Source organism: Protopterus annectens, chromosome 1.part0 (assembly GCF_019279795.1).
Source record: "Protopterus annectens isolate FY-2018-M chromosome 1.part0, PAN1.0, whole genome shotgun sequence".
NCBI lineage: Eukaryota > Metazoa > Chordata > Ceratodontiformes > Protopteridae > Protopterus > Protopterus annectens.
The window spans coordinates 1379177557-1379195798 of record NC_056725.1 but is presented as its reverse complement, the minus strand read 5'-3'; the positions used below and the strand labels follow the sequence as shown (position 1 = coordinate 1379195798).

Genomic DNA, 18242 nt, shown 5'->3' with positions numbered 1-18242 from the left:
TTATCATGTTAACATGGTACAATTTGTGCTTCTGCCTCCTGCCTAGCAGTTCTACCATGTAGGTAACATCACTTACCTTCCTTACCACTTTGTAGGGTCCCTCCCAAGCTGATTGCAGATTGTTGGGTCTGACAGGAATGAGAACCATTACCTGCTGCCCTACAGCATACTCTCTAGCTCGAGCATTCCTGTCATACCATACCATTTTCTGTTGTTGGGCTTCTGCCGGGTTCTTCTGGGACAAGCCCATGAGTTTCCCTGTGCCTTGTCCTGAGGTTTAGGACATATGCCACAACAATTTCCTTGTGAGGTTCACGCTCACATTCCCACTCATCACAAATTAAATCTAGAGGTCCCCTCACCCTATGCCAATACAACAACTCAAAGGATGAAAAAACTGTGGATTCCTGGTGAACCTCTCTGTAAGCAAACAACAGATGGTGCAAATATTTGTCCTACTCTCTCTTAAACTTGTCTGCAAATGCCTGTAGCATGGACTCTCAAACAAGACCATTAGTCTGGGAATGGTAGGGGGTGGTCTTCAGGTGCTATACCCCACAGTACTTCCACAGACAAGCCAGCAGATCTGACATGAAATTGGCACCTCTGTCAGTCAGTATTTCTTTTGGGACACTTACCCTGCTGAAAATATCTAACAAAGCATTTGCCACCTTTTCTGCCTCAATAGAGGACAAAGCCACTGCCTCTGAGTATCTTGTAGCATAATCTACCACCACTAGGATATACCTTTTCGCTGTGGAACTTGGGGTACTCAGAGGCCCTACAATATCAATAGCTACCCTCTGAAATGGCTCTTCAGTCACAGGCAAAGGCATCAAAGGAGCTTTCACCTTGTCTCCTGCCTTGCCTACCTTTTGGCACTGCTCACAGGTCCTGCAGTACCCTGTTACATCTCTGAAAATTCCAGGTCAATAAAAGTTCTGCATAATATGTCTCTTTGTATGTTTTATGCCCATATGACCTGCAACGGGAATATCATGAGCTATGGCTAAAAGCGCCAGATGGTAGGCTCTAGGCACTACCACCTTCTGTACCCTCTCACCTTCTAGCCCTCCCTCAGGGGCCCACTCTCTAATACAGTAATCATTTGTCCCAGTATACAGATTCCCCCTTCCCTTGAGAATCAGGTGCCTCACTGGCTGCCTGCCTCAGGCCTTGCAATGTAGGATCTGGGAGCTGTGCCTGTCTCAACTCTCTCTTTGTAACCCTTCCCAGCTCCCCTTCCACAGGAAGTCTGGCATCCTCTGACAGTGGTGCCTCAATGTCAGCCTGGGTACTACTATTCACCTCTACCTTTGTAGTCACTCTGTCCAAGGAAACAGCAGTACTCACAAGCAGCTGTGGCTCACCTTCAGCCTTACTGCTACAGCATAGCTTCCTCCCTGAAGTAACCACCTCACCAGTCCTGGCTGCAAGTATGTGGTCTGTCTGGGTCTCCCCAGGCTACCAGACCCACATGCTTGCCTCAAAAGCTTGACTGCATGTAACTGCATAAACACATGGTACTGCCTTATCAAAACCCTTCTTTATCAGGACATCTGCAGGATGGTAGTTTGGTACCCCTGTTGTCTCAAGACAACCTACTATTGGCATTTTGTCTTTCCCACCTACTGGCTCTCTCACCTTTTGTTCCCCACCTAGCCTCCGTGGAGATCTGTATGCCACATGGCCTCACTGGTTGCATTCAAAACATTTAACCCTAGGTCCTGGACATGTACCGGGACTAGTGGCTTGCCCTGCTACTGGCTGATTCTGTTGGGGCAGTCTGGGCTGCCCACCATGGGTTCCCTTAGACCCATGAGCAGCACTAAGGGTTCCTTTCCTGTGCAGGGATGCCCTGCTTGCTAGGTATAGGTCTCCCTTCTTCCCCAACTCATCTGAAGTGGCACATTGTCTATCACCTAACTAGATCCTCATGTCCTCAGGCAAAGTGCTAAGGGTGCAGAGTCCCCAATTAGCCAACACACACACACACACACACACACACACACACACACACACACACACACACACACACACACACACACACACACACACACTTTGACATAAGAGTTATATACAACCACACAGACATTCCTGGAGAAGGCTGGCACAGGTTCTCGAGCTGTGCCCCTTTTACCCAGACTATAAGGTAGAAATCACTGCCACCACACACTAATATTTATCAGCTACTAAGAAAGCCCTTATCAAAGGGTGTCAAATTATACTGTGCAATATTATTATCCAAATGGTAAGTGCAACTGAACAGTCAAGGCTTATTTGGAGTGACTTGGACAGCATCACTATATACATGCATTGTACCCTAGAGCTTAAATTATCTCTACACAAAACAGCCACAGTTGAAAGGTTTCAAATATTTAATAATAAATAATAAAACACAAGACAATACTTCTTACTACACAGTGCTAGTCAAGAGTTCAGAGATCACAGAAAAATTCTTAAAATAATACAGTAGAATAGTTCTAACATCAACATAGAAAACGCTTAGTCTAATGCTCCTATTTCCTAGCTATTTCTAAGAGAAACACTTGAGTCTAAGATCCTACTTACATACAAACATAGGCAGATACTGTTGAGCTGGATGTTCTCAAGTCAAATGCAAAATACTTTTTGATTCTCTCTCTTTAAATTGATAACACAGAGCTGCTTCACATTACATCATTCTTAACAATTTTCTGTTTTCCCAGGCTAACAGAAACACAGAGGTTAATAGCCCTTTTGATCTTGCAGCTGATCGGGGAAACCAGAACAATAAAATAAATTATACATGTAAATTCTAGCCATTAACTCTAGCCTCAAAACAATAGGAAGAATTCCTTCATTTAGACATCTTGGCTCCGAGTTTTGACATCAAACAATTACACTATGCTTGACTTATCAGCCTTCCTACAGCAGAGTGCACTGTTGTTACATTTTTGCAGTTACACATTTAACAGCATTTTCTTCCATTTAAGAGAACAAGCCTGTGGCTTATATTAATATTTACAAATGATAGAATTATCTACAAAATACTATCTGGCTAGGCTGGCAGCCTTCACCTATCTTCACATGTGTCATAGCACAAACTTTTGTACTATATGTTGCCTTATCATTTGCATATAAACACCATGAACACTAAGCTCTTGTACATTGTTGCTGTTCCTTCTCTGGTTCTTTACTATATTGTTCCTTGTCCTTTTTATTTCAAGTTGACAACCAGCTCAAATTCAAGTGTCAAAGTGTTTATGTGTTGGCCCAGAACAAGCTGAGCTAGCTAGGTTACTGGTACCCTGTACAGTTCTCCAAACTGGCACCCCCTCAACAAAAGTTGAGTATGGAAAAAAAAACCTTCTCTTCAAAAACTGCAACAAACTACTTGATGACAATTTAACAAGTGGTTTGCTACTGCCAAATTACCACATTTTACACACTTCAGCACTTCAACTATGACCAACAATTCTGAATGCGAATACTGCACTCCCACACCATCAGCATCTGATTATCATACCCCTAACACCTTGCACCCAAGGCAGCCACCCCCTTCAACCCACCCTAGTTACACCTCTGTGTTGGTCTGCTGTACCCTGAACTGGAAGGCCGCCATTCGTGGTTGATATCATGTTGTACAGGACTGGACATGTGGTAACCAAGCACCCAGAAACAAAATGATACCACAGCCAAACATTTCAACACCCACTTTATAAAAAACAGTACAGTCATCAACCAGCCAGGAGACTAATGAAGCTCATGATGACTCTGCTCCTTCAGTGTTTCATGTTCCAACCCCAGATACCATCAAAACATACCTCAGAAAATGAAAGCTCAGTACAACTGCCCCTGACATTTTACCTGGTGAGTATGCTAAAGCAGCAGCTGAGGCTATTGTGTATCCAGTTTCAATTCTGATAAATCAATTCACATCTGAAAATAAAGGTCCTTTGTTATGGAAAAATCATCCACTATTCACTACACAAGGATGGAATCAATACAGATTTTTCAAGCTATTGGCCAATTGCCATGTTATCCCTCCTATTAAAAAAAGTAAAAAAATGCATTCATATGCAACTTCTCAACTATCAGATAAGCAGCTTCTGTCTTCAACCCAACACAACCTTCATCCATTCATTTGAGATACAAACTCATTCAAAACACAAATAAAATTTCACCTATCAAATCAATAGATCTGCTCTTTGACACCTCCATTATAAATGCCACTGATACCTTCAGCTTACCATATCAATAAACCTTTTCTCTTCATTCAGAATGTGATGATCCACAACAGGTTTTTACTACTACCCGAATAGTTTACTAGCTCTTCCAGCCATATACATAGTTTTTGTGATACTGCTCACCACCACCTCTTTACTTCAAATATAAACCTTAGGATAGCCATTTATTTGTCTTTGAATCTGCTTTATACCTCACCTCCTGACTATAATATTAACATTTTCTGCCCTACCGAATTCCTTGCCTCACCACCATTTCTTTGAATTTATAAGCACTAATCACCTGATCTATTTTCTATTTGACAAATCCATTAATACACCTCTTCAAAATGGTCAACATTAATGCATAAGTATCTTTTATACTGTAATAGTTGCCTTTATTTCATAAGAATGCAATCTAATTAGCAAATGTATGTGCAATTGTTAATGTATATTACTGAATATCTGTTTTAAAAACATTTGCAATGTGTCAGAGCTTTTCTTCCTGAGCCTCTGCTGAAAAGTTTTTTTTTTTTTCTAAATCCAGTCAGGCAAATCCAGTAGCAAAATAAAAAAAATATGTGTGACCACTTGGCTTTTCCCTAGAAGGTCAAATTGCCAGTGCACTAGGAAATGTATTTCCTTTTTCCTCTTTCCTTGTGATGGGGTGACTTTGGAGTTGGTATTTGTAAGTTGCAGGTGACTGGGGAGATGCATGGAAACTTTTTTTGTGTGTGCTTTCCTGCTTCAGAATGCTGTTTGCTTTTCTAAAATTTTACATATTTGTAAACACTCATTGCCTGGGTAGGAAGAGTGCACTTGCTACAGTGACTGTAGATAACAGTACGTATATGAATTGTGAAGTTTAGGCTCACCTGACAGAAGTATGAATAGGATTAAATATATATAAAGGTGCATAATTAAGTGAATAGGAATCCTTAGCTTGTGTCAGATCAAAGGGCTAAGACAGCATTGCCATTAGTTGAATGGAATTTTCTAGATGAACAGTTCCAGGGGTTTGGTTTATGTCCAAAAGTGGACAAAGGAATATATGAAGAGCGCTGTAAGCTTTGGCACTTGGTCTATCCTAGTATCTTAGTTTGGTTCTAAAGGTATTTGTCTGTTTTTAAAACAGAACTAAAATGAAAAGAAGCAGACCATAATAATAATGTATTCTACTTATCTGGTAGCCGGTCACTCCACAGTATACAGCATATTACAACATATGTCCAAACTGTAATTTATCAGTCAAAAGAATACTTTATAAAAGTTTGCTGACACAATTAATCCATGAGTTGGTTTCTTTAATGTCAACAGTGATACTGGTATCCCAACTTTTTTTTTCACCATTGCCTACTAATCATAAGATTTACCTATTTGTCAGCTTAAAAGATAGAAAGAATCCATCATTCGGGTTGCCATTAGGGTTTTCCCCATTACATCCCTAATCCTGTAGATGCACTACTTTAGTCTCCTGCTGAGTCACGGGATTGTAATGTCAGGCCTATCTGAGGCATGTGTGGCTATACACGTATATTACATTGTCTACAATAGCAGCCATTGTTTGGCAGTCCTTGAGTTTGGCTTGATCTAATGCTCCTAGAACTCCCAGGCTCTGCTAGCAGTCACCAGTGTTAGCAGGTTGGGTTGGCTGGACAAGCTGGTATAGGCTGTTCATTTCCACTCTCCCTAGCCAGCTCTTTCAGTGCCCGGGTTGCTTGAGTTGGTTATAGCTCAGATGGATGAAAAAGATCCCATGGCACCTATCAAAAAGAGTATGGGCCCTTTATTTGTATTATACTTACAATTTATTTATATAAATATTATATATTTACATATTTAATTTTTTTACATTTTTTACAACAATCATAATGGAGAAAAAACAACATTGTTTTGTTTGCTAGACTCCCCCACTTTTTTTTCCACAACGACCATTTTATTCTTTTTATAACTGCTGTGAAACCCCATTTCCTATTAAACATAATCTCGAGTCTTTTTTCATTTGAAATAACCCATGTAACAAATATTCTTCTATCTATTTTCAACTTATTCTCTTTTTTTTAATATTCTTGTAACATACATATGCTATCATGTCCATATTTATTTCTTTTTTATATTTTCAAAAATATTTCTTCACACAATTTTTTCCATAATTTTTTACTCTTCTATATAATACAAATTCTTTCATTTGTATATTTATATGGCATATTACTGTTAACATGAAGCTTATTTATACTTAACCTCCATAGTAAATCATGACATTCCACCCAATTTTTACATAATTTATTTTTTTCTTTCATACCTTTTATTTTTTTTTCTTTTTGCAAATTTTCCCATGGATTAAAACAAAATGACTGACCCACTGTCTTTTTATACCATACTTTACTTTCTTTCTTTCTTTTATCTCATCACTCTTTATCTTCCATGTTTTTATTTTTTCTAGACAATTATGTATTTCATCATCATAATGCTCTTTTTTTTTCTTTTGGTAGAGCTAACTACTTCCCATATAGCCTTATATTTACAATTAAATATTTTTCTCACCAGTTTATCTTTCATCCATATTAATACTCTGTATAAATTCAAAGATGCTCCATATACTATTTTATTAAACGTAAACCACAATCTTCTTTACTCAAGTCTAATACTCCTCTTTTAACTGTATTCAGTCTAGAACCCCATATAAAAGGAAAAAATATTTCCATTACATCTTTTTCATACATTTTTGGAATCATAAAGACACTTATTAAATATGCCATTTTACTTATCAAAACAGAATTAACCAAATTTGCTTTTGTTTTATATGACAATTTATATGTTTTCCACAATAAACATAATTCTTTTGTACTTCTTATCAGATTCCTCCATTGTCTTTTTGTTTGTTTGTTTTCTGATTACCAAATTCTATTCCTAACACTGTTATTTCAGTTAAAGTAAACTGTATACCTGCTGTTTTATTTTTACTTCTTAATCCTTGACTTTTTTAATAAGATCCATCCTTTTTCCTTTTATTAATTCTGTTAAATATTTAATTACCTTTTCCATACAAAGTAAATTCTTTGTCATAACAACTATATCATCTACATATGTCATTATTACTGGAATTTGTACACACATTTTCATTACATATTCTGCCTTTTCATTTCACTCTTTATTCCACTATTAAGTTCATAATTAAAACAAACAGAATACTACTCATCTGACATCCTTTTCTAATTCCATTATTCATTTCTATTTCTTTACTTAACCATCCAATAATTAAAATTCTCACTTTGTTATTTTTATAAGCAGTCATACATATTCTTTTAATTTTTACTAACGTTATAATTATACATATATTTCTATAACACTTCTCCTTCTGTTGTGTTAAAAGCTTTATTAACATTGCCTACAATTAATTTTACTTCTTTTCCTTCCTTTATTACATCATCCACCACCCCCTCATAACCATTAAAAGCGTTTGACAGCCTCTTCCTTTAATACTGAATATGCTTTCTTCCAATATGTTTTGTATTTTACTCAACATCCTCATGTATAATCTTCATAAATATCTTATAATCAGTATTATTTAGTACTACTGGTCTCCAAATTTGTATTTCTTCTTTATTCTCCTTTTTACATAAGAATTTTAAAATTCCACTGCAAATGTCTTTATACTTAAAACCCTCTTCCATCCATTCATTTAAAACTTTTACAAACTAGTTTTTGCCAGTCCATTAAGTTTTTTATACATTTTATAACTAATACCATCTAGACCTACTACCTGAATCTATATTAACTTCCTTAATTACTTTATCTAATTCATCTATACTTATCTTCTTTTCAACATCCCTCCCAAAAGGAGAGATATCTATACCAAATGATTGCAGCCCCCCAAACATCTCCAACGCCCAAGTGAGAACTGCTCTCTCCAAAGCAAAAAACACAGCATCCATGGGACCTGATGGTGTCCCCGGCTGTGTGCTCCACGAACTCAATGAGGAATTAAACCCACAGCTAGGACAGCTGTTTAATCAAAGTCTTACCTCTGGATACGTACCCGGGGAGTGGTGCATTGCAACTGTGGTCCCACTTCACAAAGGCGGTGCCTCCACCGACCCTGGAAATTACCGGCCCATTAGCTTGACAAGCCTTATCTGCAAAGCCATGGAGAGGATCATAATGGACCTCATAAATAAAGACATAGGGAATTTGCAGACTTTGGATCCATCCCAGTTTGGCTTTGTCAAAGGCAGATCATGCCTTTTAAACTTGGTTGACTTTTTCGAAACAGTCACCAAAGCCATTGATGAGGGAAAGGCAGTCCATACAGCCTACCTCGATCTGGCGAAGGCCTTCGATACAATACCCCACTCGGGTATCATTGAAAAACTCATCAGCTTAAATATTAACCCATACATCACAAGATGGGTTGCAAACTGGCTGAGTGACAGAACCCACAGGGTCAGAGTTGCTGGCGCCATGTCAGACTCAAAGCCTGTCACAAGTGGTGTCCCACAGGGCTCAGTCCTGGGCCCACTCTTGTTTGGCATCTACTTCTCAAGTACAAGCAAACACAGGAGGGTTATGGCTGACAAAGTTTGCAGATGACTGCAAACTGGGCGCCATAGTAGAAAACACATCTGACACAGATATCCTTCAGAAGGGTCTCACAGAAACGGATAACTGGTGCCAGAGCCATGGCCTAAAGTTAAATGCCAAAAATGCATAGTCATACCCTTCGGGAAAAACAAGGTTACCCCTAGCTACCAAATAGGTGGCAATCCACTGAGCACAGAAGAAGTTATCAGGGACCTGGGGACCCAGGTTGATAGTAGTCTGTCATTCGACACCCATGTAGCTAAAGTAGTTAGGAAGACCTTCTACATTGCCCACCTTATCATGAAGGGATTCTCATCTAGATCAAGGGAGGTCATTGTCTCCCTCTACTCATCACTCATCAGACCAATGATTGAGTACAATGCCCCATTCGAATGTATCTGACCCGACACTTGCAGCAGCTGGAGAGGCCACAAAAGTTCCTCACCAAAAGGATAAAGGGTCTCAAAATCTGTCCTATGCTGCCCGACTGAAAGAACTCCAGTTCTATTCAGTCGCCACCGCTTGCTCAGAGGTGACCTTTGCCTAACATACAAGGCCATGTCAAACCCAGATTTGATGAATATGCTTCACCTCAAAAATCTAGATCCATCAGAGCCACAAGGGCGGGAGACTTAAACCTCGACACGGCTATTAATAGGACGTGCTGGAGGGATAGATTCATCACCCAAAGACTCCCTATGCTGTGGAACAAAATCCCGGTATATGTGAGGCAGAGCACCTCGCTGGCCTTGTTCAAGAGAAATCTTGACCAATGGATGGGAGATCGCAGATATACCCCAGGGATTACCTCAGTGTCACTGCTCGACAGAGGCACAGCAAAATAATGGGTATAGTTCCCCATACTAAAGGGGTGGCGTAAGCCACAAAACGATGGGCTAGGCTTGTAAATGCCCTCGGGCAGATAGCCTAGTATGAACCTATGAACCTATGAACCTATGAACATTTTTATTCATTAAATCTGTAAATTTTTTAACTTGCCAGTCCTTTTGGATTTCTTTCTTTCCCTTCTTTTTATACATTTCTTATACATATTCCACCACTGTTTCCATAGTTTGTGCTTGATTTTCTTAATGTCTCCATAAGATAATAAGTAAATGATGAAACGGCTTGTATACTGCTGCCAAGAATAATTCTAATTGTAAAGCTGTTAGCGTTTGTTGTAATATTGCTGCTGCCAGGTGCAGCCTTAAGTAATTGCCGTAATCACTGTAACTCTATTCAGTATTATACTGCTATCTGCATTGTGAAATATAAGCATTGACTTATAGCATTAGAATTTGGATAAACGTAGACTTGTTAGTCATCATGGTAGCCATGCCTGATAATTATTGTTAAAGTCTGCAATGCAATTTACATAGCTAAAATTTCAGTAAGGTGACTATGTCCTTTAGATGCTTTCTAGCTAATATTACGTGCTCACCAATTAATTTTGTGACTATTGCTTACAGTTAATAACACCTGAGACCTGTTTTAGCTTCTGTGATTAGTGTTTACTGCTTTAAGTCTTAAGAAACCTGTTTAACTTACTTTAAAGTTAATTAGGGTTGTACATACTTCCTGCACATGTTGACTGTAACACTTCTCTCCTCTTTTAGTAACCAAACCTTCTTCTCTACCTCTCTGCTGGATTCCATTGTTCTACTCCTAACACATAGTCAAATCCTACTGACAGGACTGTACATCAGGAACTGCAGCTAAATTCAGTTCAAGAACATACTGAGCTGAAAGTGCCTCAGAATCCTTATATAAATGCTTTATATAACTAATTTGACTAAAGTAAGAAATAGCCCATAAGTTATTCGTTATTTCAATATCTCTGCTGAACTTCCTATGTTTTGTCTGTACTAGTGAAGTGCTTCACTAAGAGGGCAAGATGCTCAGTTATCCATTACTTCCTGTATCTACCCATCCCTGTTAATACATCCCCATTTACCACTCAGAGCTTAGCTTCTCCATAATGAAGTACTTGGTCTGGCTTGTACATGGTCAAAATTAGAAATTAGTCTGTGAAAATGGAGTAACCTAAATGATTTTCCACTAATGTGGATTATTTTTCTTTGCCTGATTGTTTTCTAGCCCACAACCCTTGCTAAGAACAGCAAATAGGGTCTCTGCCTGCTACGCTCCTCTCCCTTCCCCCAATTCCCACCCCCAGGACTCCTACATTTATTTTAACCAGAAACCCCTCCCATCAATCTGACAACCAACCACACCAAAACCCACAGCTCTGACCCCACCACCATCCTACTATTATCCTTCCACTTCTACTAACATGATTCATCATAATACCACATTTACACTCATTACTTGCACTCTCCTTGCACACCTTAAATTTTACCAAAACACCATTATTCTCCCACTCAACCACTTCAACTGCACTACAACACTTACCACTGTTCATGACTCACCCTCTCACTGCTCCTGTCCCACCAACACAATAACCATCCCAATTCACCCCCCACATTATCTATCACCTACAACACTCAAACAAAAAGCATCCCTAAAATTTAACAAACTAATCCGCCCCCCCCCCACATTATCTATCACCTACTACACCCAAACAAAAAGTTTCCCTAAAATACAAACTAATCCGCACATTAATAAAACTAATGTCCACAGCCATAACAAAACTTGCCCTCAGTGGTGACATCTACCCCAACCATGTCCTCTCTATCTCCATCTCCACTCCTAATAATCAGTATTACAACCACAACTTCTCTCAAATTACAGCCAATAGAAAGTCAACTGACCTCCTTATCCTAAGCCTAAATGTCAGAAGTATAACCAATAAGGTACATGAACTCCATGACAACATAGACTTATACTCCTCAGATATTATCATCCTGATGGAAACCTGACTCAAACCTCACATTAGCAGTGAGGAAAACTCTTCCTACTGGTTATAATATATTAAGGGTTGATCGGTTATACAAGAAGGGGGGTAGCTCTAATGTTTAAACAACATCTAAACATTCAGATACTAAACTTATCAGCCCCCCAAATTGCCAAAAAAGAAATAATTTATATCAACCTCAAAATAAACCAAGACAAAACAATTAACATAATAGGATGCTACTTCCTTCCTGGCCATAATATCCCTCCACTAGAAAACCTCCTCAGTTGGGTAAACCACCATCTTCCCCAAGAGAACATAATTTTAGATGATTTTAATATTGACTGGCAATCCTGTTGCAGCAACCATCCATCCCACCATCTAAACCATCATGGTTCCTCCCAACTCATCCAGTCATCCACCAGAATAAATAAAAACTCCAACAAGCATACTACTCTGAATTGGATACTAGTCAGCAAGATCCCACAGTCATATATAGCTGACTGCCTACCGGATAGCCTCAATGATCATTCCCCAACATTCCTACTCAAAAAACACCTATACCAAGTTAAACCCATCATCTATCAGCAAATACGTAATAAGGTAAACTTTAACCCACTCATATTCATCTCATCCCTTAAAAACTGTAACTGGACGCCACTAAAGTACCTCGACCTAGATGACACTGTTCAATTTTTCAATACTACCTTCCTAGATAATCTAAATACACACGCCCCCACAAGACTTATCAGAGTCAAAGCCCAGTCCTCCCCATAGCTACAGAAAGCCACTAGGTCAGTAATGAAAATCAGAGATAAAGCCTGGGATCACTAGCGCAAAACCAAAAACCCCTCAGTTAGACAAAAATTCCTAGAATTGCGCAATAGAGTCAAAAAGCTAATAAAACAGGACAAACTCCAATATTACCAGTCTGCCCTTAACTCCTCCCAGTACAACCCCAAGCAATTCTGGTCCTCCATAAACTTTATCCTCCGCCCAGGTAAAGTCAGTGCTCCTCAACCTAACACTCTCCACTCCTCTGAAAATATTGCTACCTCATTCAATAAACACTTCACACAAACCATTCTATCACTAGCTGGACAACACAACCCCCCTCCCCTCCACCCCACACCTACACCTAGTAATTTGCCCACTGCCTTCTCTTTTTCTCCTATTCCTACCTCCAACATAAAAAAAACATTTGTCTAAATTTAAGCCCACTAAACTAGCAGCCGACAACCTCCCAAGTGAATACCTACAAATTGCAGCCGACGTCCTAGCCTACCCAGTCTCAGTCTTGATTAACCGATCACTATCAGAATGCTACGTCCCTACACTATGGAAAATATCCCACATCATTCCCCTCCGCAGAGGTGGGCCCTCCACAGAAATCACCAGTTACCAGCCCAAAGCAATTGTCTCTCCACTCTCCAAGATACTTGAGAGATTCATTCACTCTCAAGTCCTAGACTACCACCTTACTAACAACCTCCTCCAATCTAACTGTTAACATGGTTTCCGGACATACCATAGCACAATCACTGCCTTACTCACTTTTACTAACACTATCCTTCATCATAAAAACAATGGCTATTTCTTCTCTGCAACATTCCTAGACCTATCTAAGGCATTTGACATGGTCTCACACAAACAACTCATCTCTGTTCTCAATAACCTATCCTTTTCTCAATCTGTTACCAACGGGTTTCACAGCTACCTGACTGGCTGCCAGCAATCCGTTGTTTGGCAGAATGACATATCTCCCCAACTCCCTGTCTCAATTGGTGCTCCAATAGTCCAAGAAAGATTGGTGCTCCCCAAGGATCCATCCTTGGACCCTTACTCTTCTCCATTTTCACCAATAATCTGGTCTCTGCCACCAAACAGGCCTCTCTCATGCAGTACACAGATGACTCCACCATCATCTGCTCAGCCCAATCCCTGCCTGGACTGCAAAAGATCACACAGGAAGCCTTTTCCTCTGTTGAAACTTGGCTATCTGATGCCCAGTTAATACTCAATCCAAACAAAACTAAACTCCTCATCTTCCAACCCACTAAACATAATCAAACCTATTCTCACTTTAATATTACAGCCAACGACAACACCATTATCCCCCCAACAGATCACACCAAATTGCTAAGAGATGAGATAGACAATAATCTCAAATTTGACATTCACATTTCCTTGACCATAAAAAATGCCACAAAAAACTAGGTGCTTTATACAGAAATAAGTAATTCCTCACCAAAACACCCAGGATTTCAGTTGAAAATTCCCACCTTATCTTCATCCTTCTCTACACCTCTCCAATATTTACCAACCTAAGGCAAAGCAAACTAAACTCGAGACTTGCTACAACAAAATCACCAAGTTTGCCACCGGGGCTTCCTACCATAGTTACCACTGTATCTCACTTACTGAACTTGGCTGGCTAGAACTCCCTCACCTCCTTCAGTGGTACCAACTCTCACTTGAACACAAGTAAGTAAACCATACACTAAAAGTCCCATCCCTCCATAATCTAATCCAGCCCTATTACACCACCAGACCACTATGCTCCAGCAACAAAAAATCAATTACAGGTAACCAGAGTCAAGAACTTTGCTGGAGAAACACTCTTCTCCAGCTCAATAGCCAAGTTATGGACCCCCCCACACACACAATAACCTCTGTGCCATCATGCACTCACTTCAAAGCTGTACTTAAATCTCACCTAAAAATGCTGTTTATGTCCTTGCAATAATCCTCACTAGCATCTCCCACTCCATCCACCCTCAACCTCTCTTCCATCCTACTTACTATCTTTGATTACAGCCAACTCTGATGCTTGAAAGCTTAATATATCACTGCTGTAATTTTTGTTACTGTATTACTGTAGAATATATGCTAGCTTAATTATTAGAATACATGCTATCTTAGATGGCACAGATGTTATATGTGTACGCTATGTACTCAACTTTCCTTCATCTAATTATGTTATTCATCTTGAACTATGTATTACTGTTATTTTTATACATGCAGTTATATCTACTTCTTGTAATCTTGTACTTAAAGTTATCTTTATTGTGGACCTTTTCTCCCCGGGCCTCCACTGAACTGTGTCCCAGTCGAAGGGTGGGAGTGTGGCATAATGGTTAAGGTGCTTACCTTACAGACACAGGGTGCAGGGTTTGATTCTCACATGGGGTAATTGGCTAGGCTTAAAATGGCCCACAAGGGCACTTAGCCTAATACTAATCTATGAACCTATTTACCAGTCAATAAATAAAATGTCATTCCTCATTTGTCTTATTACAGTACTTTTTTCTTTTACTATTTTCCGAAATATGCTGATACCTGTTCTTTTTCGCTTGTAATAAGTATGTTTGTTTAAATAATAATTTTTAAATTTTGCCTTTATTTTTTTATTTTTCATAGAATTTTATTACTTTCGAGTTTCAAAAACTCTATAGTATATAACTACATATTCCTCTTTCTCTCTCTTTCTTTTACTCATTCCCCAACATAAATAACTTTCTTTATGCTTCTTAAATACAATCCCCCATTCAGTCCAATTTTTATAAAATGGTATCATCATTAAATGTTCTTTCTATAAATGTGTGGTTACATTTTTTCCAGCGTCTTCTTTATTGCATTCTTTCTCATTTATTTTTTATTCATTTTACTATCTTAATCTAATCTTTATTTTCTTCCGTCTCTACCCATATTGCTAGATGATCTGAAATCCTGTCCTAAGTACTTCTATTATATTTATCCCTTCTGGTATTATAAAAGAATCACTCTAATACCTGTTTAGTGCCACATCATGCTTATTTGCAGTCTCACCACTAATTTTCTTTTGTTTAAGTTATCTGATTCATCTTTCTTCTCTTTCAATGCATTAGACACTGGCTTGGCACATGTCTTCTTCTCCTTATTCTCCTCCACAATTTCTGCTGTCTCCTCCAATCTTATCTTTTCCATTATATCCCCCATTTCACTTCATCACCACTCTCAGGTTCACTCTGATTTATCAGCTTACTCAAAATATCATCCTACAACCCTCCCAATTGAAGGGTTGTAATGACACACTTTTGTGTGTCATTTTTCAACTCTGCAAATAAATTCTGTTGAAAAATTACCTCAGAATCCATCTCCATACCATCTCTTGAGCCAGCATTTGCCTCTGTTCCCTCATTTCCAGCTTCCATAGTGCACAACATCCTGCCAATCACCACTGAGCTAGGATCAAGATGAGCTCTCATAATTACCCATGGTACTCGTCACAACCATTGTAACTGAGTAGGGGTCCTTTATTAAATACCATATCTGCAATATTTACAAAATGTATATATTATACATTATTTACAGTTATTTACATCCTATTATACTCATTTTCCATTGTTTACATAGCCTTATACATACATTTCATTCTCTTTATTTCTATTCATTCATTATCTGACCACTGTCGCATGTCTCGTGTATTCAAATAAGACAATGAGGCATGGAATGGGTTCAAGTCGTTTATTGCACATAAACACATTAGGAGCTGTAACTGGAACATATACTTGGAACTTCATATGCTTACTGACTGACTCATTACTTCTGACACATGCAGATATGCATCCATTCAAGCTTGCATTCACTCTGAATGACTATACAAAATGGCACTGATCTCACATGTGCTCAGTAGATTATATGCACATGCTCTCTGACTACAGTGGCTGACTAGGTACAATATACATTGATCTATATTCTCCCTCTTTAATTTTGTTCAACATGCAAATAGAAGAACAAGGATATTTTGAGAGCTAGACAATATAGCAACATCTTAACAAACAAAACTGAGTTCAAGTCTAAGTCACTGTGTATTTTGGATTGGGTCTGGAAATTATACTCGATCTGGTAACATAGAAACTTTGACTGGGTTTAACAACAGGGACAGTATCTGGGGATTCTTTCACAACTGGAACATCAGGGATTACATCAAAATTATTTGAAGGAAGCACACTGTCCTTTTGAATTTGAACAGGTGTAGAGTCACACTGGGAATTAAGAGTCGTCAGCACAGGCAATCTACTGTGTCACTGGTTCAGAGATGAGTAACACATGTCTTCGATTTCATCTGAAATCCATTTCTTCCTATTGTATGATGTAAGATCTCGGTTCCTCACAAATGTTCTTCACAATTCCCACTCAGTCATATCCTTTTAGATGTTTGTATTCTCACAACTTCTCCTTGTAGTAATGGTTTAAGGGATTAACTGGTCTTATTGTAGCACAACTTTTGTGACTGACATTTTCTTGAAAGTTGAGCCTTGATCACTCATAGGTTCATAGGTTGGTACTAGGCTATCAGCCCTAGGGCCTATCTAAGCCTAGCCATAACAATTCCCTGGCTATTTCTTCCCACATTATTTACTTTCCTGGACCCTGTCTAGCAGGGTGACTGACGTGATCCCTGGGGTGAATTTCCTATCTCCCATCCAATCGTCAAGGTTCCTCTTGAAGAGGTCCAAAGAGGCACTCTGCTTGACATGTATGGGCATGTAGTCGTTTGAGAAAGACTGAAACCCATCATGTGGGAGGAAGTGTTTAATTCTGGAACTAAAGGTGTCGGAGAGAGGGCTTGAAAAAGGGGCATGCCGTGCTGCCTGGACAATGAAGGCCCTAGTAGAGAGAATGTATGGCAAGGAGCTCCTGTATCCAAGTGAGGCCTAAATGCTGATTAGGAGGTATGTAAAGAGTGAGAAAAATTTGAAAGAGAAGAGCATCAGGTAGTAATGTGAATGTTGGGCTGTGCTGGCAGTAGATGGTGCAATGTGGAGAGGAAGTAGAGAAGGTGGTTGGAGGTTATGAGTGGCATTTTCATAAGAGGCTGAGCTCCTTGACCTGTGTGTGTGTGTGTGTGTGTGTGTGTGTGTGTGTGTGTGTGTGTGTGTGTGTGTGTGTGTGTGTGTGTGTGTGTGTGTGTGTGTGTGTGTGTGTGTGTGAAGGAAAAAAGTGAAATGGGCGTTGCTCTGAACCTAGGTAGATTGACCACAAGATGTCAGCAAAGTATTGTGATGTGAGGCATGCACGTCTGAAAGCAGAAATCAGTCGGCTGTGGAAGGGATTGCTCATGGGCTTTCCCATATGGTCTAGCGGTTAGGATTCTTGGTTTTCACCCAGGCGGCCCGGGTTCGACTCCCGGTGTGGGAATGTGTTGCATTTTTGGGGGTTTAATTATAAACAGCTACTACCAGGCAGATAAGATCAGATAAGACTACTCGGGTTAATGATAGTACTGATGCGCTCCTCAACTATATTCTCTTCAAAAACTTAAGTCATTCGGCTCCAGCCCCATCTCAGTGTCTTGATGACCTTGCAGTGAGGAGGACCTACATACTGCAGTGTCCTCCACACTGCAGCAAACATGCCCTTGGTACAGTTGAAAACAGCAACTGCCGTGAGCTCTGCTTGATCTGTGAAATAGAGGTGGATGCCTAGTAAGATTGGCACTTGAACTGCAGCTGTGATGAGATGAATCCTAAGGTAGCTACACCATGAGTGTACTGCAGTGGCTTGTATAGTCGGTGGCCAGGTTTTTATTCAGTTTCCACCTGGATGGACTGATCCAC

At 39.4% G+C, this 18242-nt stretch overlaps 1 non-coding gene across 1 annotated transcript; it reads left to right on the top strand.

Annotated features, from left to right (window-relative positions):
* The first annotated feature begins 17751 nt into the window (after positions 1-17751).
* TRNAE-UUC lies at positions 17752-17823 on the top strand. The gene has a single exon. It is a non-coding gene; the product is annotated as a tRNA-Glu (tRNA).
* Positions 17824-18242: the final 419 nt, after the last annotated feature.